The sequence below is a fragment of the Cavia porcellus genome, unplaced genomic scaffold (assembly GCF_034190915.1).
Source record: "Cavia porcellus strain 051 isolate PalLab524CR breed Dunkin Hartley unplaced genomic scaffold, mCavPor4.1 scaffold_15, whole genome shotgun sequence".
In the NCBI taxonomy this organism is placed as follows: Eukaryota; Metazoa; Chordata; class Mammalia; order Rodentia; family Caviidae; genus Cavia; species Cavia porcellus.
Genome location: NW_026947498.1, coordinates 22,727,733 through 22,754,061, shown reverse-complemented (window position 1 = coordinate 22,754,061; position 26,329 = coordinate 22,727,733). Strand labels below are relative to the sequence as shown.

Here is a 26,329-nt window from a genome sequence, read left to right as displayed (position 1 = left end):
AGAGGCTGGTTCTAGATGTTTGTAGGAATTGCTCCTGGTAGCTCTACTTAAAGTCTCTTCCTCAAGTGACTCTACAAATCATAAAATGTCAAAAAATTTTTTTCTTGCCTAACTAGAATGATTTCCATCATCTGTATCTGATTTGTGGCCAATTTACCTTCAAATAAAATATGTTATCAGGAAATTATTTAAAGATTGTTCTCTTTATAGGATATGTTTGGCATTATGTAAATTTGATGGCTACAGAAAGCATGCTAATCCTCTCAGTCATGAGATTATGGAGGACATGACCTTGTCTTAGAGATCTTTGAGTGCCTACTCCCTAGAGCACTGGCTTGTACTTGTTGTTCAATGAATTTTTAGGTTTCTTGGAATTAATTGAATTGCCTGAACAATTTGTGCTCTTCCTAATAGTGTCAGATAATATAGTTGGCAATCTCCCTAACTCTGATAGTTGTTTTATATGATAAATTGCCCATGTTGTTAGTATCTAAAATGCTTTGATCTCAATTCTTGAGAATTCTCAAATGCACACCATCTGGCTCCAATGACTCATGGAAATTTAATGTCTTGAGCTGTATTCACCACCTGTTGTTTCTTTTTTGTTTTGTTTTGTTTTAATGCTGGTAGATCACTTGCTTTCAATGAAAAGTAATTCTTTAGTAAAAATTCCACATTTATCCCATCACAGATGATCGCTGATTGAGTGATACAGAAAAACAATTCTACCTTCGCTAATTCTCAAATGCTCCTGTTCTCCTCAATGAGTACATCACTGCAGTTTTTACCTTGTCACCTACTACCTTTGAACTCTTCCACTATTCTTGTAAGAGAATGGCTTTTGTGCAATGGATTTTATTGGATTTGGTTGTTAGGATCCCTCTCACATTTCAGCGGTATTCATATCTGGTGTTTTATGTCAATATTGTTACCTCTACCATATGTTGTGTATCTTATTGTAAATGTTTGTAATGTCAGTTCTTTATAGGGTGAGCGCCCTTGAAAAGGCTTCCTACCCATTTCTGTGCAACAGAACAACTAACAGAACAACTATAGGACACATGGGATAGGGACATAAGTGCCCCTTCTGTACCACCAAGATGCTTTTTCTAGCAAGCTGAACTCAAACCAGAGAAGGGATAGAGGGTTATTGGTTCCCAGAACTGAGAAGAAAGGCTTCATATCCAGGTAAAATGGAAGGTTTACTCTATTTCTTCTTGAGTTTCTTAGTTTGCTTCTATGTGTCTTAGCTTCATCCTGAAGTTGGCTTCTGCATATTTGCAAGACAACTGTCAATAGTGGCATACAGACTTGCCATCCACTGCACAGAATTCAGAAGCTTTGCTGTGATTGGGACATTCTCTGACTAGAAGCATATGTACATTCCTGGAGCAACTTCATGCACTTTGTTCATGAATGTTACCCAAGGAAACAGATTTGAATGGAAGCTGGGAAAGAATTTATGATATCTCTTCATACTATGACCCAGTTTTGTTGTGGTTTGCCCTGGACTCCCAAAGGCCAGTTAGGCATACTTTCCACTATACTTAGTTCCAATATATATTATTGCTTCATTTGGACATTTTCCTACTTATTCCATTAACAATGATAATCTCAGAGAAGGCTTTATTTATTTTATACCTCTGTTATTGATGATCTTTATATGCTTTTGAAGTCTTGTCACTGTAGAAAATCAATAAATATTGGTTCTCTATCTATATGTCACTATGATTATGTGGCTTTGGAATAATTTAATTTATACATTTTTATATATCCCTGATGTGGTTTAGAGATAGTTTGTCTCCAGAAATCATGATGAAACTTAATTCCCATTGTGAAGTGTGAAGAGAGCATAAACTTAATTTAGTTGTGACATTTAGAGGTGGCATCTTTGGGAAATGATTAGGATTAGATAGGTTTTCTTAGGGTAAAATCCCATGATTCAATAATAGTGGCGTTATGAAAAGAGAGAGAGGGATCAGAAACAGAGGTACATATATTACCATGTAATGTTCTTCAATGCTTTAGAACTCAGCTAGAAAGAGAGGCACTTCCAGATTGACCTAAAAAAGCCTCTTTTCTTTATGTGTTACCCACCTTTGTGGAGTGCACGATGGTAACAAAGACAGACAAATACATGATTGATCTTTTGGGTTGTATTAGGCACAAATAAACAATCAATCTATCAGTCAGTAAACACATATTAGTCTGCCTGCATGAAAGGCATTTGGTTGAAGTTTGAGGGGAAATAACAAGGAGTATGATACATGCAGTGTCACATTAAAATATTTCAAAATAAATATAAATGTGTGATGTCTATCTGCAGGTCTGTACCCTCCTTCTTAGAATTCTCTCTGGTGTTTTTTGTGGTTCTTAGTGGTATTGTGCCTACTGCTCCCTTTCTGTGGCTCCATTTCTTCTATGGTGCTGGGGAGGCTGGTTCATCTTCTCACACAACTTTTGAGGATTTCAAGAAGAATGAAGCTCGTGGTTCATCTTGGGACCAGTGAAAGGTTGCACACAAATGATATCACAGTGCTGCAAAATAGCAATCAGCATCAGAAGCAACGAAAGCACTCAGAACAATAGAGTCAAACAAAAATGGATAAAAGTCAGCCAGGTGACAAATACTGTTAACAGAGGGAACAGTATAAGTAGTGTGAGTATTATACTGAGCTATTATGGAAGTCTGAGTACATCACCATAGCTGGATTTAAATATCTGAAAACTTACTGGGAAAAGCCTCATTTTCCATTTTCTCATTAAACTGGTAGGGCTAAAGCTTCTGGTGATCCTTAAATCAATATTTGACACTAAAAGGCACAATTTTCTTCATGAATACAAGATGAAGCTATAGCCAGAAGAGACCTTTTAGTACCTTCTTTGCTAAATAGTTAGAAAAATTCTGTCTCTAGAGCCAGGACTACATAAGAGGAAGAGGGTTAAAACAACTCTCTGCCTGGAGTGATTTCAGAGGGTCTCTTCACAAAACATCTTCCCAGTGGGGTTTCCCTCCTCTCCTACCTGCCCCCCAATTCTCCACAGCTAATGCACTGACTACCAAGGTCGATAAAAGTGGGGCATCCCTTCAATAGAAATTCTAAGTGATGATGCAGGCCTGCCGAAAGAACTCATTATCCTAGATTAGCTCATTATCTTTGAGATGAACTTCAGAAAAATTTCCTGTTCTCGGTGAAAAAAAGGATGAGATCACAGGGTGCAGAGGGAGGCAGGCTGGGCAGGGAAGGGGCAGCTAGGGTTCCATGTGAGAAATTCATTTAACAGTGTTAGTTTAGCTGTCTCTCTGTTTCTTGTGGGTCAAGATTTATTTTTTTCCATTTTATGGCAGATAGAAAAAATGTCCCACCCCATCACTCGAAGATGTCTATATCCTAGTTCTTAGAACATGGGAATTATGTTGCCTTCCATAGCTAAGGGGCTTTCTTGATGCATTTGAGAATTATGCAATGGAAAAGTTACGTTGGATTCTCTGGGTAGGTTCAACATATGTTATAATCACAAAGGTGCTTATAAGTGGAAGAGAAGTCAGAGAGTCCAAAAAGGAAGTATAATAATAGAAACAGGTCTCTGACACAAGCAGAACCCAAGAAATGTGGGAAGCCTCTAGAGACTGGGAAAGATTCCTTCGGAATCTTCAGAAGGCCTCCAGTTCTTCCAAGCCCTGACTCTTACTCCTATGAGGCTTATTTTGCAATTCTTACCTTGAGAACTATCACATAAAAAGCTTACTATAAGAAATAAAGTTTTGGTAATTTTTCACAGAATGCTATGGTTCGAATTTGCCTTCAAAATCTCATATATAGGAAACATAACCCTCAAACTTATATGCAAATAGTATGTGGGTAGGAGACTTTAGTGTCATGAAGACTCTGCCTTTGCAAATGATTAATCTTTTGTGGATTAATGGATTAATGAGTTATTGAGACAGTGGTTTTGCTATAAAAAAACCTCTCTCTAGCTTGATTGCTCTACTGCACCATTTGATACCCTCTACCACATATTAAGATAATGCCCTGACCAGATGCTGGCTCCTTGCTACTGGACTTTCTAACCTCCAGAACCATAAGATAGTTAAGTCATTTTTCTTTGTAAATCACCCAATCCACTGTGGCATTTAATTACAGTGTCAGAAATGGACTAAGGAAAGCAGCCATAGTAGATTATTACATCTCTATTCACCTGTGGCTCATTATCCATGAAGTTGTCACCTCCTCATATACCATTCTCTTCCAGCACCAAGTCTGTTTGATGGTTTTGGCTCTGTGGGTTAATTTCAGAACAATGTCTCTGGATCAACCTTTTAGCAGAACTAGAAGTTCAGTACAAGCTACAACTCTGGGGAAACCCAAGTTGGTGTATGGGACTCCAGCACCCAAGACTGAGTATGACACCACCAAAGTGCTGTGATGTAGAGCAGAGGCAAAGCATAACATGAAGCAGGTACACACAGGATTGGAGGAACCAGGATAGGCATGAGACAGGGAAAGTCAAGGACAGCTTCACATTTGACTGAAAGACGTGTGTTGGAATCCACACACTGAAGGACCCAGTGACTCAGGTGTAAGATATATGGATCTTGGCCAGCTGGCCTAGGATATTTTTGGTCAGAAACAGGGAGCAAAAGATTCCATTAATAGGTAGTTACTCTCTGGGTTAACACAACTCATACTAAACAAAAATAGAGTTTAAGACATCAGCTGTCCCTCAATGAAACCTACTGTGTGTCCATGGAACAAAATGAGCACGTACTTAGGAGTTTCTCAAGTGGATCCCTCCAGAGCACTCGTCCTGCCCTGCAGTTTATGAAAGAAAATCCTGTGATAAAGTAACTTTAACAGTACTGCCAATGTTATCTCACCTCAGAGGTTCCCAAATGTACATGAATATATTGAAAGCTTCTTAAGATAAACTCTTTCCTGAAGTTGGATTCCATCATGGAAACCTGTTTCTCTTCCCTCATGTAAATCAAAAGATAAATACAGGACATTCTACTCTGGTTCATCATATTAAGATTTTTCTGCCTAAAACTTTTTTTGTATATTTCAAAAGAAATATGCCAAAACAGAAAGGAGCCAAGGTGAGAGTGCTTACATCCTATTCCTGAGTGGGACTTTAGCAATGTCTAATATTTTGCAAAATTAACAGATTACATGGAAGTAATATTCATGTTTTCTTCAAATCTTAGGTAGAACATAAAGAATTTATCACCATTTGGTAGGTTGCATATGAAATTTACAGACAGCCAGTATTTTATTATAGCTAAAAAAAGAGAAGTCCTCTGAAAGATGAATGATGTAAAAACCGTGAGAATATAGACAGTTTACTTTCTCACAATCTAAATACACTGAGTTATTTTTCAAAGAGTGTTCTCATGAGAGAGGTAAAAATGTATTTGTTTAACAGCTATATATAGGATAACATGGAAAATACATTTCTGGGTTTACTGAACTTCCTTCATATATCTACTGACAATCAAATTACCTTAAAAACACACAGCTTAGAGCAGCGAGTCATTCAGTAACACAGAATAGCAAGTAATAAAGTCAGTTTTGATATTTTTTTTATCTCATTCCATTGCTAAGGGGGAAAGAAATGTGAAAAAAGATGTGTCTAGATCTAGAGTGTGTGGTGCTGGAACTGATTCATGGTACAGTTCTAGGACTGAGGGAATTATAATTCAAGGTGTGCTATTCACACAAAGTAGCTTGGATAAATATAAGGAATAGAAAGGGCTGTGATTGTCCCTTATTGCTTTTCTACCTCCTACCCACCTATGAACCCCTCTGCAGTGCCTGTGTGCTGTGCCACCCTGACTTGGAGCCAGCCAATTATGGACTGAAACATCTGCACACTGTGAGCTAAATAAACCTTTCTTCCCTTAACCTGTGGGTGCTGGGAATTTTGACTCAGCAATGAGAATAGTAACTGAGACATCTCTCCAGCCAGCATTCTTTGGATATAACATTCCTCCCGTCTCTACTTGTGTGGTGCTTCTGTTCTCCAAATTCACCTCTATCTAAATCTATCACACTATCATTAAAGATTTAATCATTTTCTCCAGGTCACAGAATGAGAAGCCACTATTTAAATCCAGGCATTTGGCTCCTAGACCCTGCAGGGTTAACTACTCCACTGAAATTATAAAATACTGCAATGATGGTATTGAAAAGGATGGACTTGAATCTTGGCTCTCTGGTTCTCAGCTGGGTGACTAGAGGATAGATATCTGAGCTCTCTCATCATCAATTTTCTCATCTGGAAGATGGGAATAATAATAGACCTTTTCTTCATGGTTTCTGAGAGGGATTAAATAAGACAATTCCTATAAAGTAGTTGGTCTAGTGCCTCATCTATAATGAAATCCCAGTAAATGCTAGATGTTCTATTTACACTTTTGTCATACAAGATAACTGTATGTATCTCTTTGTGTGTGGCAAGAGTGTATATTTCCCCACACTCATCTCCTGAATGTTTAAATTTTGAAGATGGAAAAAATGCTTGCTTAGTCATTTTCTAAAAATTCCTAGCACATCAGCAAGAGTTTTTGAACTTAAAAATTTTGATTGATTGACCATTATTTGACATCTATTCTTTGTGTTAAAAATTTCCAATTGCTTATTAAAAATACTACTATTAAATATTATGCAAATAATAGCTATAAGCTGTTACAGAATGGATATCTATTATTTGTTTAAATATTTTAAATGATCTTCTGGTATTTACTTAATTTAGTAAATATTTTATGCACTTTTCTTTGACAAATTGCATAGCTTAAGAACATTTATGTTTTCAATCTTTGATCTTTTCTCATGACATAGGAAATGTTTTGTGAATATCTCACAATAGCTGGGTTATATGATGAGTTAGTTTAGTATTCTTGGATAGATATCATGTGTGCTTTTCGAGGTATTTCATTATCATTTAGTTTTAGCTAATGGACACTTAAAGTCTTGCTGATTTTTCCCCTAAGACTTATAGCCATCTATAACATTTTTGAATAATTGGACTTTAAGTGAAAGTTTAACAAGGTAGACTATTTCTAAGATTATACAGAAATATTCTTGTTTAAAGTTGAAATTTTTATAAACTTCATGATATTCAAGTTTTTGAAAAGTCTCTGCAAAAGCAAAAAGATAAATAATGCATGAAAGAGTAAATTGGGATTTTTATTATTAGCTGCTATGTAGAGAAGTCAAGTTTGCAAAAGCACCAGTCATCATCATAGTAGATTTAACATCAAAACTACAACTGGAACCTAGAAATTCACACTGGAATAAATAAAATGTAACTTTAAAGGTTTTCAGGAAGTATTTATTTTTGGGCCATTCTCATTTCTGCCAGCTGTTACTTTATCCTTTATCCAGAAAGGCTGTGCTGCTTTCTTTAGGTCAGGATAAACATATTAACATTGACTGACAGTCTAAGAGCTGCTTCTCAGTCAAAGTAAAATATAATCTTTCATGCATTCAACTCTTTTGGAACTAAGGTAATAATTCCTACAATTGTGATCAGGTAAGGGAAGAGATGGATGGGAATATTCCCCCATCACTATCCCTTCCTTGCCTTTGGGTGATTTCAGTAGGAACAGGATGTGGAAAGAGAGAAGAAAGCAAGAGAATGTTTTCAACTGATACCCATCTACTCCCGCGACATATATTTTTCTTTCTTTTGGCTGGGGGAATGCCCTATCATGCTTCAAGAGCAAAATATCAGTAACTTCATATTTTTCCTCTCATATCATCTTTTCTAATGCCCCCAGTAACCCTGTGAATTTAGTAGGTTATTTTTTTTACAGCTAAAAAACTAAAGCTAAAATAATTAATTTAGGAAGATTACACATAATTCAGTGAAAGAATCAGGATTTTAATAGAGTCTTCTGACTTAACAGGAATGCACTTATTTTTCTGCATATTGACTGAGTAGTCCACAGAAAACAGACAATAAAATCACTGGCAAGTTAATGCATGCAATTTTCATGGTATTAAAATTATAATTATGCTACATGATATTATTGGCATAACAGACAAGCAATGCACATAAACAGCTGAAATTAGCATGGTTTTTAACCATAGCCATACTTAGTGTTTTTGGCTTCTAGGGGGAAGGAGAAAAAGAACGGGGCAGGGGAAGAAATCACTAAGATTTTTTTTCAGGATCTGTCACCCTCAGTTTAGTTTTGAAAAGAGAAGCTGCAAAATTTCATTTTCCTCACCTTCCTGTTAAAAATACTGATAATCAAGCCCATGCACTGATAAGATAGAACATGGGTTTAAATCAAATCTGCTGTTCTTACAGGGCAGGGTAGCTACCTGCACCGATCACTGAGTTATTTTCTAAGTAGGAGTCTTTCCTTTTAGTATTTAGTGTTTTTCTTTTAATCCTGAAAGAGAGAAGTAATGTTTAGCATTTGTGAAGAACAAGTCAACCAAGGCTGTTACTAGGTATGTTATTCAGTTTTCTCTTGGTACAACAGAATAACATGAATTAAGTCACAAATTCATAAAGAAAACATGTCTTTGGTCCATGACCTGGAAATCTGGGAAGTCCAAGGGCCTGGCAGCAGCAGCCAGCCAGGGATTCACAGCGTTACCATGGTGGAAAAATGAATAGCAAGTGGGCACACGAGTACAGTGGAGAAACACCACCAGGAACAGAATTAATTAACAGTCTGGTTTCTCAGTCAGTAATCCATGATAACTACATTAATCCATAAGGGCTTCACCCCTGCAATACAAAGACCTCAGCACTGCTGAAACCAAGTTTTCAACACCTGCATTTGAGGACAGCTACTAAAACCGCAGCACTAGTTTAGATCAGAAAGGTTTACCTTGACAATCGTTCGTCTCACTTTTCATGTCTATCACTTCTTTCCCGCTCTCCTTACTCTGCCTTTTTTTTTAAAGAAGAAAATGTCTTAAAAGTTCTGTTTTCTTCCTGTTCTAAGCTCTGCCTTGAGACAGCCTCAAATTTTTCTGATTCCCAAATTATTTTCACCACAAAGAAATCTCCTGATCCCTTAATATAGACAAAGATTCAGCAAACTTTTTTGGTACAGGGCCAGATAGTAAATATTTTCAGCTCTACAGGCCAGATGGTCTCTGTGGCAACTACTCAGCTGTGCAAGTTGTAGTGTGAAAGCAGCCACAGGCAATAAATAACCAAATAAGCATGGCTGTGTTTCAATAAAACTTTATTTACAAAAACAGATGGCAGGCTAGATTTGCCCCAAAAGTTGCACTTTAACAATCAGTGATATGAATTATCTCTTTCATCATCCTGTGCTCTATCATCACATTTTAAAAAAAAGAAAGAAGATAAACCAATGTTCATATTCATTCAGTTACATAGCAATGAGGTATCAGAGTACTCAGAGTCTGCCAAGACCTGTGCCCATGCTTCAGATTTGTTAGTGAATCATTTAGACTTGGATTCTGGATTCAGCTTCTTCTCTTCTTTTTCCCAGTAGGAAAAGGGAAGGACTACATTGGCAAAGATGACAATATTCCAAATTAGTACCTTTTCTTGGCAAAAAAAAAAAAAAAAAAAAAGCATTCTCTGTCAACAAATCCTTTCGTAAACTTGCAAAATTGATTTTTTTTATCTACCTTTTTAGAGTATTGTCATGACCCTTATCTTTAATCCCTTTGGAAGTCCAGACCTCATTCTATTTGTTGAAAGTTTTTTTTTTCTCTTTGCTTTCTATTCCTTTCATTCCTCCTGCAACACAGAGCAAAATATCTTCTTGCTTTATTCAATGCCAAAAGGTTTGAACTTTAGAAATGAAACTTATTAACACCATGTTATGAGTGACACAGGTTTTCTTGTTTAAATGGCAAGCTTTTGAACTTAAATTATACTGCAGTTGGTGGTACATAAATATTGTCAAGTGTGGCTCTCCATACCCTGCCCAAGCTGTCAAAGACTAAGCCTTTCTTTTCTAAGCATAATACAAGTTAAGCTGGGTCAAGAATAAATAGGGTCCTGGAAGTTTTTCTCGGTTTTCTGAAAGAAGAAATAAAAGAAAGCAGAGGTTCTTTTGATGGGAGCCCAGGCAGCTCAAGGTCTACCTGATTGCGCCAGCTTAAATGGAAGGTGTGTGACAGATTAATTTAGGCCAGCGCATATCATTCTGGGAAGTATGTACTAATATAGAAAAGTGAAATTAAATATTTAAATATCTCAAAACACAAATTTGCATCATCTCTATTCCTTTCTCATTTCTTCTCTCCTGATTTTCCACGGATAGCTTTTGCTTAGAGATCTAGGTCATCAACTCTGACTTCATTATAAATTCAAATGCCTTTTAGACTATAGTTATTGGGCAACTGATGACTGGGTATTTTGCATGAGAGATAAAATTTCAAGTGAATGCTTAATGAACACAAAAATATAACAAGCAGGTTTTGTTCACAGAAAAGAGATGAGTAGCTTCAATATCATGAAGAGAGAAGCCAGTGGTTACAGTATAAAAGGATGAGAAAGATAATATATATAACAAGAAAGGAAGTCTATAACCATCTGTATATTTGTTTGGTATCAAAAGAGAAATAAATACATGGTCTAATTCTACACTCACAAAACATAATGGATCTTGGCCTTCAGCCTACTCTGGCGAATTTGTTTTCTCTAGAGAGTTGTTTTAAAGTCCAGAAAATGGGTCTAAAAGGAGTTGGTGTTACTTAAGAAGTATTGATTTACTACTTAGTCCTGGAAAAGGTCATAATGGCTTAGAAGGCTAACCTGTATCTGGTTTACCTCAATGCACTTAATTCTCTTTCTTGATTAAAAAGATCTTCAGACAACAATGGCATTATTGGGCTAATTGTTTTATGAACTGACAGTGCTGATGTAAGGGCATCTTAAATTTGGACTCAGTCGAGCACAATTGAGATAGGAACTGTGTTAGTGAGCTTTCTGTCCTGTAACAAAATACCTTAGAAAAACAATTTATAGGAGGAAAGATTCATTTGGCTCATGGTTCCTGTGGTTTTAGTCATTAATCTCTGGGCCTGCAGTGAGGCAGAGAATCATGGTTAAAGAATTTAATAGAGCAGAGCTGCTTACCTCATGATGATCAGGAACCAAAGAGAAGGAAAGAGTGAGGACCAGATATAATCACCAAGTTTGTGGACCCATGACCTAATTCTTTCAACTAGGTACCACCCCCTTCACATTCTAACAATGCCATCAACCTCCATGATTTAATCACTTCTAAACAACCATCTGTAACCAAGTTTTCAAACATGAGATTTTAAAGGACATTTTGGATCCCAACTACAACACAAGTGCTATTAAAAATTTAAAGGTAGATATTCATCAGGATTGTGTCAGTTACCCGTACTTGTCAACTTGTCTGAATTAGGAAATTCCTAGGGAGGTGGCTGGACAGTGATGACATTCTCTACTGATGTTCACAGCTGAATATGCTATTAGCAAGTTAGATGCAGCTGGAGGGGAGATGGGTCCCTGAGCACATGCCTTCGAGGGGGTATCTTTTGCAGGCCCTCTTTCTCTGCACTCTGTTGTGTCAGGGTTTTTTTTTTGCCCAAGAAACAAGAAAGCTGACTACCACAGGGATCTTCTCTTCCGGATCTTATCTTCTTTATAGGGATTTGCTCCTTTCTTTTACTTACCTCATCTTTCCTTTTCCTCAGCTAAAGGGGTAATTGTTATTAGCCACACAGTTGTTCTTAGGATGGCCTTGGCTTTTTGATGAAACCATGTAACACATCTCAGAAAATACTTGCCATGCATAAAATACACACCAATGTACTAAACCCAAAAGTATTAAGAAAAGCCCAAATGCATTAAAACAGAATTTGAAAATATTTAAAAAATGAAGTTGTTGTATAATAAAAATATTTTAAAAATATTTAAAAAACTAGTATATTTGCTTAAAAATAATAAAAAATTAATAGTAGTTATTGTCACTATTAATGTAGTTTTGCCTAGATTCATAATGTGCCTAGTGGGTGGTGAAAGAAATTTAAATTATTAATCTATTTTTGCTCCTCAGGCAGAGACTAGAAAATTTTCAAGTTATTTCATAAGTTCTTGGAAAAATGCTAAGTCATCCTTGATGTGGCTTTGTCTGGTGAGTCAGATATCAAGACAAAAGACAATCTAGAGAAAAAATATATTCATTTAGAGAGAGGAACCACCAGTAAGAAAACTGGGCTATGGTGGAATTGATAGAGAATCATTTCTACTGTACAGTGAACACGTTAGATTCAAAAAAAGTTAAAATGAAGACTTAGACTATTGAAGCAACAATGCCTATGTGGTGGCAATTTAGTGATGCACTTTTAGGAAAAGTGTTAGCATTTTTTCAACAATAATCCAACCTTAACAATAATGTGAATTATGTGCTTAAAACACTTTGCTTAATCTTTTTAATAATTATTTCACTTACTACTTATGATGATTTTAAAATGTGCTATTTCTATGACCCTTATTTTATAGAGCAATAAATTGAGGCAAGATAACTTGCTCACAAACAGGAGAAGGGTCAGAACTGAGATTCAAAATTAGTTATAGTGCTTAGAGCACCTGTGTTCTTAACTATTATGCTACAATTCACATAATATTACACTATTATGGTTGAATGCATTGATACAGCAACTTAGTTTTCCTTAAATTTAAGTAGTTTATTAAACTTCTTATAAAGAAAAAAGATGTGTGTAAATCCTCATTTTGAGAAACAGTGACTTCATAACCTGAAGTGATGTTGTATAAAAAAAAATTAAACAATATTTTTGCCCCTCTGCCAAATTCATATCTTGAAACCCTAATCCTTGGAGTGGCTGTATTTGGAGATGGACCTTCCTAGGAAAAAATTACAGTTAAGTGAATCACAAGAGTGGGTTTCTTATCTAATCTGATTAGTGTTCTTTTAAGAAGAGATACTACATCCACCCCCATCATGTCCCTGCTTCTGCTCGGCTTCTGAGGACACGGTGTGGAGGCAGCCATCTGTAAGACAGGAAGATAGCACTCACCCTGGACCAAATTAGCTGGAGTGTTTATCCTGGCTTTGTAGCCTCCAGAACTGAGAGAAAATAAATCTCTCTTATTGAAGCCACGCAACCGAGGGCATTTTGTTCTGGCAACCCAAGCCAACAGAGACAGAAAGTTTGTTAGAATTTTTTTTAATACATGAACTTACATATTTATAATCTGAAAAAATGATTTTTAAAGATAGCCTTTAAAATGAAAATACATAATTAAAAATTTTCATGAAATTCATACCCTATTCTCCACTTAAAATTACATCCTCAGTTCCCGGTATTTACAAATTTTTCGCAGGTAAAAAGCTGAGCTGAACTATTCCTAGAAATCTGTTCAATAAATGTTGTATATTATTATACCTACATTACAATTTAATTTAGACAAATTATTTGTAAATAGAGAAAAATGCATGCATAGACTACTCCCATCATTTCTGAATGTTTGAGGTAAGGACTATTTCTCTTCTTTAAACAAAACAAAGCAAAATATAGGACAAAATTTGTAACAAGAATAGAATATTACATATAGTTAAAATATAGATAAGTCCAGCATAACTCAGAGTAATTTTTGAAGTATATTTCTCTTTCAGTTTACATGGGTTGGTTAATGTATAATTACTGTGTAACCCACTAGAGTATTAGTATTCATTTTATATAGAGGTGATGTTAGTATTATACATAAGTGGCCATTAAAATAATCAAAGGAGATAATACTGATAAAACCTTCAAAATTGCAAGTTCTATTAAAATGTTAAGTGGATCATTATTATTGGGTTGTTTACATGCCCAATATCACATTTTTAACTTAAATGATGCAGTTCTTTATCTAAAGAAGATAGTAAGCTTATAAATTTAAAAAATAAATTTAGCATTTTCTGAATAACCATGACCATTATTTTTATGAAACAAAGAAGTACTATGCAGTACGTAGTATAGTTTAGTGACAAAGTATACATAATAAATACAAGTTTTGATAAGGCTAATAGAATATTATGAAGCAGACTGATAAAGAATCTATTCCATGGGTAAAGTGATGCCTAGAATTCATGACAAACTTTTTTTTTTTGTCTTTTTCCTTTTTTTATCGGTACTGGGGATCGAACTCACAACTGCCTGCTTGCAAGGCAGGCGCTTATGCCTGCTGAACTAAATCTCCATCCCTGATCATGACAAACTTTTACAGAAAGATAATATTTAATTTCAATTCAGCCTGCATCTGGCAAATACCTGCCAGGTATAAGACACTGTGTTGGCTCCAAAACAAAAGGAGAAAATGCCTGTGCTTTGATTCAAAATAATGATCCTTTTCCTTAAAAGTTAATGTACTGAAAACTTCATAGTGGTTGAAAGGCAGTGTAGATTATGTGGTTTTGCCCATGAAAGAGATTAATGTTGGTCTCACAAAGTGAGTAACTTTACTTTGAGCTGTTATAAAAAGAGAAAGTTTGTTCCCTGGCTTCCTGATTGTCCTGTGATCTTTTCTGAACATATTTCTATCATGAATCCTGCCCTGTCACAAGCAGGTGAAGTGGTCTAGTTTTGGACATCCGTTTTCAAAATCTACACACTGAATCAACTTCTTTTCATTATGGAGTGCCCAAGCATTTTGTTATAGAAACAGAATGAACCAATGCAAGTTTGTATATCTATGTTTGGTTTGTATCATATGATGAGACTTGCTGATAACAGAGAGAAAGGCATGTTTCTGGAACTTTTTGTTAAAATATGCTAGGTGGTTAATCTACAAGAGTACATTTGGAGAACAAAACATAGTATTTTATGAGAAAATCATAGAATATTAACAATATATACATATTTCAATTGAACTGTCAGTCCATAGGTCAACTCTTCAAATATGTAGTCATGAAACAAGCAGTATTTTTCTTTTTGATTCTTGATACACAGAGCAACCAGTATCAATAATGCTAGACTAATAATGGAAAAGACATATATGACATTTTTCATTTCTTTATTCTGAGTCTCAGGAGTATATTAAATCTGGCTCTTCTGAAACAACTCTGAATTTTATGCATCAATGAAAGGAAATTTGTCTCAGTAATGAGAAAAAATTTTGAAATGATTTTTGCTTATATATATATATATATAATATGTATATTGTCACATGTATTTTGCATTCAGATTTTCTTCTCTTTGTTTTCAATATCTAATCACCAGTGAGGTGTTTTTAGGGTCTGTAGAGCCTGTAAAGCTCTGACCACTATTGTTTGCGTATTTTTACTTGCAGCATGTTTGGGTGGGTTGGTCCTTGCACAGTTCCCCTAGGTTTGACATTGTACTTGATATTCCACTAAAGCATGTCAATGAAATGTAAGTGGATACAATCAGTCTCCAAACAACAAACTCATATGATGGGTCAGTTTCAAAATGCTGAATACCCTAAATCTACAATTACAATTAAAAATTTCAGATTCCTTAACCGAAGGAGCTGATTATGTAGGATTCTTATGCCAAGAGGGAAATAAAAATAATTTTTTTTTGCACATCTGTCAAAAGAAAATATGCAGTGTTGCAGCTGAAACATGAATATTGTAAAGTAGTAGCAAATGCCTGTAATTCTTCTTGGCCAGCCGTTCCAGGCGTGTCCTTTACTGGCAGGGAAACACAGGGAGAGTCTAATTCTCAGTGCCAAGGAGTTAATTATGCTTTCCTTAGACTCTCAGGATTTGAGTGCCTTTATGACACTTCTTTCTTCTCTTTAGCATACAGCAGTCCAAATCACTTCTCATTTCTCCATCAAATTGTCTCATTTTAGCCAGGCATAATTTATATTTTTCTCTTGGTGTTCATGAGTAATGTTTGCAAAATTGAATCAAACAATACTTTAAAGACTCTTTACCCTCTATTTTCACATTTTTTCTAGGATAGATAAAGTGAACCAAGCCTCCAAACCAGAATGGACTATTCTCAGCGGTGTTGTAGTTAAGCACCATGCTTTTCAAACTACCGTTAGTTTGTGTTGTTTATACATTAAGGAAAATAAATGCAATTGAAAATGCCTAATGGAGCTGTCTGGCACATGTTACTGCAGGGTACTTAAATATAGTCTGATAAAAAATTAAAACCAATTTATCAAAATGGCAAAACATTTGGTAATTTGGAACACTCCTAATATACATTTAAAGTGCAATAGTCAGTAATTTATTTCATTTTGGAGATTTCAAGTTATCAGCATTAGTACAATTTATAGCCCTTTCTTAATTTTGCTATTATTTACTTTAGCAAATAAGAGAGTCTTACTCTGCACAAAATGTGCTGATTCTCTCTGCAGAGTATCTCAGTGTAACGGATTCAGTGTGGAAAACAAATTGACAGTTCCCTACCACCAAGCAAGAGTTTTAAACTTATTTTATGTCAGCCTTTAGATAAGTGGCTCCTACTCTTCAGCATATTCCAGAACCAACCTGGGAGCTTGTTAAAATGTAAATTCTTGGCTTCTAGCCCCAGGGATTCTGATCAGAAGGTCTGAGACAGGGCCAAATAATCTATGCTGATTTTTAATAATCACTCTTAAGTGAGTCTGGTCCTAAGATACATTTTGAGGCCTCCTCATAGTGGTGGAAAAATCTACAGTTTTTATACAGTTTTTTACATGTAAATTATCGATGAATAGGTTTAAAGATCCTAAAATTGATCACAATGTTTATTATATTCACCTATGAGGGTTTATATGATTTTTTGAAGATTTACCTTGGGAAATTACACTACTATAATGTAACATAACAAGTTATGTCATTAAGATCAAATCAAATCCATCAGATCAATTATTAATTTAGTAGACTGTGGTATGCACTCAAAGCTTTAAGTATTTAAATGTGTAAAGTCTCTTTAGTCCTCTTAACAGAATTCATGTGGAAATAATTATGCTTCACATAGTAAAACATATCACCAAAAAAACAAACATAACAAATAGCTAACATTCATAGACACTGGAAAGAGCAGGATGATTTAGTGCAAGTAATTCTGTTGCACTACAAAGACTTCTAAAAAAAGTGATTTTAGGAAATGTACTTAATGTTGAAATACTGATGTAATAATGTTTGTTAGATTCTAAAAAAATGTATGTGTCTTCAGAGACAGACAGACAGAGAATTTCTAACGTTAGAGAAACCATGCAATATTTAACCTTGTCTGATTTATTTCATGTAACATGGTCTCACATTAGATTCATATACCTACAAAATCCTCGAGTTTATCTTTCTTAATGGTACAGTTGTGCTGCATTAGATATAAATACCATATTTTCTTTACCATTCATCAGTTGATGGACATATAAGGTTTTTCCAATATTAGCTATTACACATTTTGCTGCTACAAATATTGGCAGGTATGTATCCCAGTGAGATGAAGTCTTTCCCTCTTTCAAAAAGATGCATAGAAGAGAAATAGCTAAGTTGAATGGAATTCTACTTTTAGTGTTTTGAGAAAGCTCCACACTGGATCTTTCCACACATTCCCATCAACAATGTAAAAGAGTTTCCTTTCCCCACAGCCTCACCAGCCTCTGATAGAGATAACGCCATTTTTTCCATTGAGCTAGAGATGGTACCAATATAAAAGAATGGCGTGCAAAGTGAAAGAAATAATCTTCGCCCTTATTGTGGAAAAGAGTGGGTCTCTAGAGAGCTTCCTGGAAATGTTTGTTAAATCTTGAGATATTTCTCCAAACAAAAAGGTGGTTATAGAGGAATGTTGTGTTAACCAGGAGATATGTCCAGTTTGAAGTGAAAGTTTAAGTAGAAATAACTAAACTTCTCCATGGTTTTGTATGCAGCTGCTTGTCAACTCATGATGAGGTTGTCATTAATAAATGCATTGCAAACTGGAAGGGTTATAAGTTAGGATTCATTAATACAAGCAAGCTGTCAAACAGTATTTATTAGCAACACAATATACTACAGAATATTGTGGTTTGCTCTCATGATGGTATGGTTGACGAGAGCTGTGGCCTGCTGCTAGTACCCCCACATCATGGAAGGGGATCCTATTGCATATTTCTAGCTTTAGACAAGATCAAAATTTGAAATACAGTTTCTACAGAATGTTTATCTTTTTCACATTATAGTAAAGTAAAAAAAAAATAGTAAGTAAAACTATTGAATAAACCTAATTCAAAGCACAAATGGAAACTCCATATAAGTCCTCAAGGACATGACAATGTAAATAGGCTAGTTACAGGTGAACACACACATCCTAGGTTTCAGGAAGAGCAAGGCAGAGAGGATGTAAATTTATGCATCAGCAAGGGTTTAAGCCTTAGAAGTTTAACTCTTTTGCCCCTAACTCTTGGTAGATTTTGGCAGATGAACACAGTTCCTGGGTGTTGAGTGACAAGTTGGAGAAAAAAAAAAAAAAAAGACAGTGACAGAAGAGTTTCTAAGGAATCTGGGGCCTAGGGCATTCTTGATCTCTAAAGATGATACTCTGACAGGCACTTTCACAGTTCCATTATTTTTCTGATACGCTATCTGAATTTTAAAAACCCAGAACACAAGAACAAGAAAATCCAGCTAGGACCTAGTTGTACATCCATTATCCAGGCAAAAGGCCACAGAATCAAATCTATTGGTGCTGTTTATGTTTGCCAAATGAACCATTTCAAATATTAAAATGACATCAATACAAGTTTCTGGAGAAGCTCACTGACATTAACAACACTGCCAAAAATGAAATGCAAACTTCTGAACATTTGTCATATATAGAAAGCTCTATTTTTTCAGTTCTTTTCCACAGGGTTGGAGAAAGAAAACATAAACTGATGTGGTAGAAGGGGAAGGAAACCAAGATTTAACGAGATCTTACTATGGGCTTCATGCTGTGCATATTCTTCAAATACCATCTCATTTGCTAAGTTTATGATACATGTGAAATGTGTTGAAGATGCAAAAGAAGTAATTCTGTGTTTTACAGACTTTAGAGTTTAATAATGAACATGCCACTTAAATTACTTTGCCAGCTCTATTTATTAATTTTTGAATTGAATGCCACTTTTGAACCAATCAACTCTTTGAGAGGTCTACAAATACATCCATATTCACATACATAATGCCCAAAGTTGGGAAAGGAAAGGTTTATTTCTTACAGTTTTTGGAGGTTTCAGTCCATACTCAGTGGCTTCAAGGCAGGATGGCATGGCAGGGCCACAGTTCATGGTGGCTGCAAACAGCAAGGCGGAAACTGGCAAGAGAGAGAGACATGTCTTCTTCCTGCCATTACATTGTATGCTGGCTCCACCACTATGTGGGTGTAGCACTGACACCATCAATCCAAGCACTAGGCAATGAACCAATCACAAATGCACAATGCAAACGCATGAGGCCTGGGGGCGACACGTAAACCATGACTTGCTTCTTAACATTTTTATCTATGTAACTTCTTAGAGACTTAAACAATTTTAATTACTAGCATTGGAAAAAAAATGGGAGCCGGGGATTTAGCTTAGCCTTGTAAACCTCTGCTTGGCAAGTGCAAGGTTGTGAGTTTGATCCCTGGTACGGAAAAAAAAAAAATGGAATTTGTCTCTAAATGTCTTCCTGACAACATGAGTAGGTCAGAGAGATGCTTACAACTCAGAGGTTGGTGAGAGCTGCTGGGTGTAGTGTTCTTATTTTCTCAGCACTCCGTAGGGAAGCATGCTGTTTCCAGGGTATGCCTTTTTCATTTGAGTTCTCATAGGATGCACACAGAATGACATTCCTGTGTTGGCTTAGATTCCCCTAAATGCAAGTCCTTGGACTTGGATGAAGATTATTTCAGTAGTGTCTAAAGAGTGTTATTTTTATGGAGACAGAAATAAAGGACAGGCAAAGAAATATCTAAAAGGAGGGAAAATGGCCCTAGATGCAATACCTCTTTGGTCAATCAACATTGTGGATCAACCTGAACTACATGCAACATATCTCAAGATCATCAGCTCAGAAAAGGAGAAAACATTTACCCATTGGCTTCTGTCTCTTAACGACCAGGAATTGTTCCAAATGGCATTAATTTGTCATGCACTTCTTAATCAATTTTCTTCAATATGTGTCAAAGAAACTCTACAATAGGCTCAAAGTTCTGAAGTTCAGTGCCTGAGAAGAGGCACAATTAAATTCCCTCTATAAAAAACTGACCAAAATCCACTGCTGGAATAACAAGTAATGTTTTGGTAATTTTATGAGATGCAATTTTCTCTTAAGATTGAAAAGTAAATAGTTTGGATTCAGTTACTAATAGGTTAGGTGCCAGCTGTTAGAGACCTTGGGAAACCATAAGAGATTGCAACATTTCCTGTTGGTGGGAAGCCACCTATTCCATGGGAATTCCGGTTTGCAATGGAGCTGGAGTAAATTTGAGGCTCTAGTACTATTGCCACATATTGAAAAAGGGGTCTCAGGGTTACATTTGGAATTCTAGATGATTATGGTCAGATATAGATATTTGAGATGTAAATTTTTCTTATACAAAATCACAAGCATTTTTTTTTTGTAATTAGCCACTTTTAGGCACAGATAGATTAAAAAATATATGTATACTGTTTCAATGATAAGCATTACATGTGTTGAGTCTAACAGAAGTCACAAAAAGAAGCCTCCTTTCATCTATTTCTTCCTTCAAAAAGTATTTATTGAATCCCACTGTACACAGAACACTGTTCTCTGTGCTGCGGGATATTGTAGAATGTAAAAGACCTGGGCCTCAAGAGCATGCAAACTAATGTTGCTAACTCCATTTTGTCAAGTAATTTTGGTGTGGGAAATAAGCAGTGGGAAGGCAAGTGGGGAAAGAAAAATAAGTAGAAAGTCTCTGAACAGATGTTCAACACAGCAGGAGATGGCATTGGAGACCTGGGATCCAACTTGTAAAAAGAAAAGTACAGACTAGCTTGCATTTTGAAAAGAACCCCAGACAAGAAAAGATTATAGTCTGTGGCAAAGACACTACAGGGAGACCTAAATGAGATCATGAGTACTTTCCTTGTGAAACCGTGGAGAAGAATTTGGGGTTATGAAGCCCATTAGCAGTGACATGCCCAGGAGCCATACTTAGCCAATGCCTCAGCATTTGTGGAGGACCGTGTTCATGTAGGTAGTTTATAAATCTCTGAATACCCAACTGCTTGCCTTTTTATTTGGCATTTTGTGTAGAAAATGATTTACACTTAAGTTTGTGTTATCCGTTTTAGAAAACTAGCTGCTTATTACATTATAGTAATTATATAAAAACATAAAATTAACAACTCACAAGATTTTTTTAGGGATTCTTCTCTTTTAATTATATCTAATATCAGTGTTCCAAGTCCACAGGAGTAAAATGAGATTCATTTTGCTGGCAAACTGGATTTTTGAATGCATTCAATTTCTTTGGGGACTAAAATTCAGTAAGAAGTCATGACACGCTGCATGAAGGGAAGGGCTGACCCACAGGAGAAGACTTTTGAGTGTTCTATCCTAGTGAAGAGAATAAGTAAAAAACAAATATCTACTTGCAATAAAAGCACCATTAGGGTGATCATTCAGAGTCTTTTTGCTGCCGCACAGAATCACAGGTCTAGGTCATTAGATAAATTGAATTCCAAAACGAATTTTGCAAGAATCGTATAACATGTGAGCTGAGTCAAAAGTCAGGAGGTTTTTCTCCAGGTGAATGAAAATAAGTTGAGAGCCTGATGTTCCAACTCTCGGAGGAGAATGTCCAGAGACTAGGCCAAGAAATGCAAGTGTTGGACCATGGGGGGAAATGATGATTTGTTGCATAGTTTATAGATGAAACAAAATAAAACAAAGCAGAAACTTACTTTCTTTAGTCAAGGTTATGTGACCTACCGGAGGAATTACCAGATCAAGTGATGTTGCTGGACAGCCCATTATTCTGAGTATTTTCTTGCTCTGGTGCATTTAAAGTAACATTTTCATTTTCTTGTGTGTGTTGTTTTATGGCTTATCTTTTGTTGAAGGGTTTTTTGTTGTAATTGCTGCTGTTTGCAGGACCTCGCACACGGTAGGCAAGTCCTTTACTACTAAAGGACATGTCCAGCCCTTCGAAGATTTTTTGTTGACTTGTTCATTATTCATTCCTTGTATTTTGAATGTGAGCTGAATAAGAGCAAGGAGTCTGTCCTGATCATCAAGGATCTCCCATTTATGGATAGTGTTGGATGCATCTCAGTGCTCAGCTGTTAAAAGAACGAATAAGTGAAATGAAAAATTTTTTTAATTTTTTTTTTGTCTTTTTCTTTTTTATCGGTACCAGGCATCGAACTCATGATCACACACTTGCAAGGCAGGCGCTTATGCCACTGAGCTAAATCCCCAGCCCCGAAAATTTTTCAATAACAATTTTGCCACACCATCACTGACGTATATTGTGTGCAAATGAATGGCAGTGTGATGACATTGCTGATTAAAGCTCAGATGATTTTAGTAGGCAGACATAGGAAATAGAGGCTTTCTGATAACACTCGCTCCTCGTGGGGACATGTAGTAAATTTTAATACACCTTCTTCATATAGGAGTATAGTCCTAAGTCAACGTTAACCTCACATTTAAAACACAGCAGCCTTAATCTACTGAGACATTTGTACGTTTCATTGTTGTCTCTTTTTTCCTAACACAGAATTCAATCAGGTTTAGGGTCTGATTGTTCCACAGTATTTCACAGAACAGTCTTTGAATTTCATGTCCAAATTTTTAGAAACAGAAGCTTGAGTTTTTCTTTTCTTCCCTGCCACAATTACTATGTAGATGTTTTAAAACAAAACTGAAATATTTCTGCATTATGCATTTTTAAAATGTGCTCAATTTTGCTCTCTCTCTCTCTCTCTCTCTCTCTCTATCTATCTCTCTCTGTCTCTCTCTCTCATTCGTAGCTTTACACACTTGGTAGTATGTCTTCTTAATCTGGAGATATGTATCCTTCAAATAAGTAACATTATGATTTTCTCCCTTTCCCACTGGTTATGACTTTACATTCTGATCTTTCAACTATGTTGTTGAGTTTTCATCAATTTTTCTCTTTATGCATTATGGCTTTCTTCATGGGTTCAACACCTTTCTTATGTTTCCAAAGATACTTAATTAGAGTGTTTCTCTATTCCCTGAATTTGTTATGATTCTTTTCTCACTTTAATTTTAGAGGTTTTTCTATGATCTTTGCAATTTTTTTATCTTTGCATTTTTTTATTTAATTGAGATCAAGAGCTTAATAAATAGGAAGTTTAGTGTGATCTACATTTTAAGGGTGACTGACTGGTCAGTTAGCTTCTGTATCTATTTCCTACTGGAGTTTTCTTTAAGGCTGTGCATTCATTCTTACAACTGCCCTGCAGGGCATTAGCTAAGCTGTCAGCTTTCTGGAATTTGGTGGAAAAGGAAACCCTAGTGTCCATGGTTCCATACATGTTAGCTTAGTGTCATTTCTGTCTGTGTGGTATTCTGCAGACCTCCATGCTTATTGCTTGTGGGACAGTAGAAGGGGCTGAGCATCTGAAGGTGTTCAGAATGAGTGGAGAGCAAAACTCAGGGTTAACTCTACAGTTTTTCAAATGCTTTCCTTGATATCTTAAAACAGTTTCTTATAATCTGAATTCCTGGGTCTTTCCAAAGTTTTGAGGGGACTAAAATGTTAGTATATTCACATGCATGATCTTGTTTTTCCCTAAGTTGTTTAGCATGCCTCTGTTTATTTAAGGTTTTAAGCACTGGGGCTTCTGATTATCAATGTGCACTAATATTTTTAAAAAGGTATTCAATTTATTTTTATTTGTTTTTGGTCTATATTTTTCAATTTTAAGGAATTAAATTTGGAGAGAAAAATGCATTGAAAGCTTTGACTCTATGTACCTAAAATCACATCTTTAGCGATCAGATTTTAAGGGAAATATTCTCATTTTAAAACAAAACAAACAAGTAAAAACAACTCCTCAAAATATTTTAAAATGTAGTAATTTATAAATTAGCACTTGAGAATATTATTATTAAATAAGTTAGATTATCTTGTTCTACTAGGAAACACTATTAAAGAAAATAAAGATCTAAATCATTCTGGTAAGTGTTGGAGTAGACATAGTTCAATTTTTTTTGTATATTGGAGATTGAACCAAAAGCCTGCACATGCTATACTCTATCATTGGGCTACATTTCCAGCTGTTTTTATTTTATTTTACACAGAATCTTGCTAAATTGCACAGGTAGAGTTCAAACTTGCTTTCCTCTTACCTTAGGTGGCCAAGTAGCTGGGGATTATAAACAAGCACCACCATTCCAGATCCACGCTCTTATGGAGAATGTTATCACATTGTTTTAGCCTAACGGCACATTTCTGTGTAATGAAGTGATTGTCAAAATAAACAGAATATTGGGCAACCAAGAGACTTTCATCATCAGGCATTTCTGAAAATGCAGATAATTTTTTTATCCTTCTTCTCTGCTTCATGAAGATTATAGATATCTATTATTACACCAACACATATAAAAACTTTTGTATGAGAAAAGTGCTTATGCTGTACCTTGTATATTTTTGTGTACTTTACACCATTATTTCATTATTATTTATCAGATAGTAAATACATTTTAAATGTGAGTCTTTGTAATGAAATTTCACAGAAATACCTGCTTTCTTGAAATTTACAGGATTCCCATCATTTACTTGAATCATTTCCTGGGAAGAGTTTCAATATGGCTAAGTCTAATTTTATAATGATTTCTAGCTATTACGTTAATTGTTGACTTTTCCTGGCATTTTTCACAATTCTATCCATAAACCTTTTATTTATCCATTTACTTTAAGTACATGTTCAACATTATTCAAACTATCTATTATTTCCCACAAAAGTAAGGAATACATGTCTTTGGGTTTGAAAAAGGCAAATTAGAATCAAAACTTAACCCAAGCTTTCATCTCATTTGATGAAAAGTCCCAAACAAAATGAAACAACCAAGCACACACACACACACACACACACACACACACACACATGCACGTATGTACACACACACAAACAATATGAACAACAAAGCCATACGTGTACAATCACTGCACACTCCATGTTCTTTTATTCTTTAGGAAGAACTACAGCAGAGGTGAAGACTTTTTTAGAGGCTGGATGCTCCAGGACTTTTTGCACCTGCTCCTGAGTTGAGCCAGGCTGGAAGAAAGAGAAGATAGGACAGATTCCAAAGTACTTTTCCTCAGTCAGTCCCCAGCATGACTGACCCTCAGGCAGAGCTCAAAACACAGATGACTATTAGATGTTCAGCCTAGCATTAAAAATGTTTAATGAATATGGTGGCTGATTCTGAGCCCAGAAAGTATGGAGAAGAAGAACAATAAGTTATCCATCTCTAAAAGTTTTATAAATATAGGAGCTGCTTAACACTGACTGCCGACTTTGAATTCTCTTCATAAGAATATGTCTACAGTTCTAAATTCAGCCACAGAAGCCTGAAAAACTAGTCATAAAGTGGCTATTAATAAATGATAGTATAAAAGTTACAAAAGTCCAAAATATGGAGACAGGTGTTTCAGTTGAATACTTCATTTCTTTATGTGGAAATGCCAAAGAAGTGCAGGTGCTTTGCATGCATAGCTCAGTCTGACAATGTGGCAGGTGAGTGTCTGTGTCAGTGTGAGCATACACGCTTGGGTTTTATGTACAACTTATGCCCATGTAATTTGAAAGTGTTCACTTGTGTGCATTCAGTGGTATATTAATGGTTATTAATAGTGATGATGAACTTTTTAGAGTTTTCAATAATACAAACAACCTGCTGTAGCATTCGAACCAAGGGTTCGCCACTGCTGGTTATTAAGTGGATCAACTTAGATTAGTCTATCAATGTAGCAATGACTTTTGATTCTAAAATCACCACCATATGCCTGGGCTTTCAGCAAAATGAAAAATTATCTTAACAAGACACTTAATAAAATAATATTGTATCATACATTTTAATTTTTAGCATGATGTTAATGGGCTAAAGGCTGGGTTGTTGTATGGGGGAGCATTTAGATTGACTTTATCTCAAAAGAAAGGAAAAATAATATACAACCAGTCTATATCTTAAAGATAGTTGGTCAATAGCACCTTCATATACAGGAAGTGGTTTTTCAATATTTAAAAACCAGTTACCTGGAGCACACATGTCCAAGAAGTTAATAAAATTAGAAGACCAAATGTGAATGTCCGCAGTAAAAATACTTTGATGAGTTTTCCTGTTCAATCTCAGTTTCATGACTGGATTTGTAACATTACCTTCCATTTTATTTTTTCATTTGTTTTCTTCATCCTTCATGTCTCTGGGCTGCCA

The 26,329-nt window shown here is 35.6% G+C and overlaps 1 long non-coding RNA gene across 1 annotated transcript in view; it reads left to right on the top strand.

The window, feature by feature from the left end:
- The first annotated feature begins 1,051 nt into the window (after positions 1–1,051).
- Positions 1,052–26,329, top strand: part of LOC134470558 (uncharacterized) — a 164,412-nt gene continuing 139,134 nt past the window's right edge. The window contains exon 1 of the long non-coding RNA XR_010039501.1: positions 1,052–1,188. This is a non-coding gene — a long non-coding RNA (uncharacterized LOC134470558). The remainder of the gene's footprint in view (positions 1,189–26,329) is intronic.